The sequence below is a fragment of the Plecotus auritus genome (genome assembly GCF_963455305.1).
Source record: "Plecotus auritus genome assembly, chromosome: 2".
Lineage (NCBI taxonomy): Eukaryota > Metazoa > Chordata > Mammalia > Chiroptera > Vespertilionidae > Plecotus > Plecotus auritus.
In genome coordinates, this window is record NC_137771.1 from 109,510,477 (window position 1) to 109,514,885 (window position 4,409).

The window sequence follows — 4,409 nt, forward strand, 5'->3', positions numbered from 1 at the left end:
CATCCGCATAATAGGGGTTCCAGAAGGAAAGGAAGCTGAGCAAGGAATAGAAAACCTCTTTGAAGAAATAATGACAGAAAATTTCCCAGATATAGAGAAGAAAAAACCCACACAAATCCAAGAAGCTCACAGAGTCCCAAGCAAAATGAACCCCAAAAGACTGACGCCAAGGCACATTATAATTAAATTGGCAAACACCAACGACAAAGTAAGAATCTTAAAAGCAGCAAGAGAGAGACAGAAAGTTACATACAAAGGAACCCCCATCAGACTAGCAACTGATTTCTCAACAGAAACTCATCAGGCCAGAAGGGAATGGAATGAAATATACAAAGTCATGCAAAGGAAGGGGCTGAATCCAAGAATACTGTACCCAGAAAGGCTGTCAATCAAAATTGAAGGTGAAATCAGGAGCTTCACAGACAAAAAAGGACTAAGGGAATTTATTACCACCAAACCAGCAATGCAAGAAATCCTAAAGGGTCTACTGTAAAAAAAAAAAAAAAAAAAGAAAGAAAGAAACAGGAAGCGAAGAAGTAACACAGGGGTAAAGAATAGGAATGGCGACAAATAAGTACCTATCAATAATAACTTTAAATGTAAATGGATTAAATGCCCCAATCAAAAGACATAGGGTAACAGATTGGATAAGAAAACACGACCCATATATCTGCTGTCTACAAGAAACCCACCTCAGAAAAAAAGACGCACACAGACTGAGGGTGAAGGGATGGAAAAAGGTTTTCCAGGCAAATGGAACTGAAAAAAAAGCTGGGGTAGCAATACTTATTTCTGACAAATTAGATCTCAAACTGAAGGACATAACAAGAGATAAGGAAGGCCATTTCATAATACTAAAGGGAGCAATCCAACAAGAAGAAATAACTCTGGTAAACATATATGCACCCAATACAGGAGCACCCAAATACATAAAAAAACTCCTGGAGGATATTAAGGGAGACATTGACAGCAATACAATCATAGTAGGAGACTTTAATACCCCACTATCACCATTGGACAAATCCTCTAAACAAAACATCAGCAAAGAAACATCAATCCTAAATGACTCACTAGACCAGATGGAATTAATTGACATCTTCAGAACATTTCACCCCAAAGCCACAGAATATACATTCTTCTCAAGCGCACATGGGTCATTTTCAAAGATAGACCATATGTTGGGACATAGGCAAAGTCTCTTCAAATTCAAGAAGATAGAAATCATATCAAGCATCTTCTCAGACCACAGTGGCATAAAACTGGAAATCAACTACAATAAAAACAACCCAAAGAAATCAAACACATGGAGACTAAACAGCATGCTATTAAACCATGACTGGGTTACCAGAGAGATCAAAGAAGAAATAAAAAACATCATGACAACAAATGACAATGAAAACACTACAGTCCAAAATCTATGGGACACAGCGAAAGCAGTCTTGAGAGGGAAGTTCATAGCTCTACAAGCCTACTGCAAAAAACAAGAAACAGGGGTAATAAATTACCTAACCCAACAACTCAAAGAGTTAGAAAAAGAGCAACAAGAAAAGCCCAGTGTAAGCAGAAGGAAGGAAATAATAAAGATCAGAGCACAGATAAACGACATAGAGACCAAAGAAACAATACAAAAGATCAACAAAACCAAGAGCTGGTTCTTTGAAAGGATAAACAAGATTGATGAACCTCTAGCCAGGCTCACCAAGAAGCAAAGGGAGAGGACCCAAATAAACAAGATCAGAAATGAAAGAGGTGAAATAACAACAGATCCCGCCGAAATACAAAGGATTGTTAAAAAATACTATGAACAACTCTATTCCAACAAACTGGACAACCTGGAGGAAATGGACATATTCCTAGAAAAATATAACCTTCCAAAACTCAATCAGGAAGAATCTAAACAGCTCAACATGCCAGTAACTATGGAAGAAATTGAAGCAGTCATCAAAGAGCTTCCGGCAAACAAAAGCCCGGGGCCAGACGGCTTCACAGGAGAGTTCTACCAAACATTCAAGGAAGAACTAAAACCTATCCTCCTCAGACTATTCCAAAAAATTCAAGAGGAAGGAACACTTCCCAGCTCCTTCTATGAAGCCAGCATCACCCTAATACAAAAACCAGATAAAGACAACACAATGAAGGAGAATTACAGGCCAATATCCCTCATGAATGTAGATGCCAAAATCCTCAATAAAATTCTAGCAAATAGGATCCAGCAGTACATCAGAAAGATCATACACCATGACCAAGTAGGATTTATCCCAGGAATGCAAGGATGGTTCAATATCCGCAAATCAATAAATGTGATACATCACATAAACAAATTGAGAGATAAAAATCACATAGTCATATCAATTGATGCAGAAAAAGCATTTGACAAAATCCAACACCCTTTCTTGATAAAAACTCTCAACAAGGTGGGAATAGAAGGATCATACCTCAACATCATAAAAGCTATATATGATAAACCCACAGCTAACATCATACTCAATGGGCAAAAACTAAAACCATTTCCCCTAAGAACAGGAACAAGACAGGGATGCCCACTCTCACCACTCCTGTTTGACATAGTACTGGAAGTATTAGCCACTGCAATTAGACAAGAAGAAGAAATAAAAGGCATCCAAATTGGAAAAGAAGAAGTAAAGCTGTCCTTATTTGCAGATGACATGATATTGTACATAAAAAACCCGAAAGACTCCATCAAAAAACTAACAGACTTAATAAATGAATTCGGCAATGTAGCAGGATACAAAATTAACACCAAGAAATCTATGGCATTTCTATACACCAACAATGAACTTACAGAAAGAGAGACTAAAAAAGCAATCCCATTTTCCATCGCACCAAAAAAATTAAGATACTTAGGAATAAACCTAACCAAGGAGGTAAAAGACCTATATGCGGAAAACTACAGGACACTGAAAAAAGAGATAGAGGAAGATGTAAACAGATGGAAGAACATACCATGTTCATGGATTGGTAGAATCAACATCATTAAAATGTCCATACTACCCAAAGCAATCTATAGATTCAATGCACTCCCCATTAAAATACCAACGGCGTATTTCACAGACCTAGAAAGAACTCTCCAAAAATTCATCTGGAATAAAAAAAGACCCCGAATAGCCACAGCAATCCTGAGAAAGAAGAATAAAGTAGGAGGGATCTCAATACCAGATTTCAAGCTGTATTACAAAGCCACTGTCATCAAAACAGCCTGGTACTGGCACAAGAACAGACATATAGATCAATGGAACAGAATAGAGAATCCAGATATCGACCCAAACCAATATGCGCATTTAATATTTGACAAAGGAGGCATGAGCATACAATGGAGTCAAGACAGTCTCTTTAATAAATGGTGTTGGGAAAATTGGACAGATACATGCAAAAAAATGAAACTAGATCACCAACTTACACCATACACAAAAATAAACTCAAAATGGGTACAGGACTTAAATATAAGACGGGAAACCATAAAAATACTAGAGGAATCCACAGGCAGCAAAATCTCAGACATATGCCAAAAGAACTTTTTCAGTGATACTGCCCCTAGGGTAATGGAAGCCAAACAGAAAATAAACAAATGGGACTACATCAAAATAAAAAGCTTTTGCACAGCAAAAGAAACCATCAACAAAACAACAAGAAACCCCACTGTATGGGAGAACATATTTGCAAATGGTATCACTGATAAAGGTTTAATTTCCAACATCTACAGGCAGCTTATACAACTTAATAAAAGGAAGATAAATGATCCAATAAAAAAATGGGCAACGGACCTAAATAGAAGCTTTTCGAAAGAAGACAGAAGGAAGGCCAAGAGACACATGAAAACATGCTCAAAGTCACTAATTATCCGAGAGATGCAAATCAAAACAACAATGCGATACCATCTCACACCTGTCAGAATGGCTATCATCAACAAATCAACAAACGACAAGTGTTGGCGAGGATGCGGAGAAAAAGGAACCCTCGTGCACTGCTGGTGGGAATGCAGACTGGTACAGCCACTGTGGAGAACAGTATGGAGTTTCCTCAAAAAACTGAAAATGGAACTCCCATTTGACCCAGTAATCCCACTCCTAGGAATATATCCTAAGAAACCAGAAACACCAATCAGAAAGGATATATGCACCCCTATGTTCATAGCAGCACAATTTACAATAGCTAAGATTTGGAAACAGCCTAGGTGCCCATCAGCAGATGACTGGATCAGAAAACTATGGTACATCTACACAATGGAATACTATGCTGCCGTAAAAAAGAAGGAATTACTACCATTTGTAGGCACTTGGATGGAATTAGAGAACATTATGCTAAGTGAAATAAGCCAGTCAATGAAAGAAAAATACCACATGATCCCACTCATTTGGGGATAATGAAAAACATTATAAACTGATGAACAA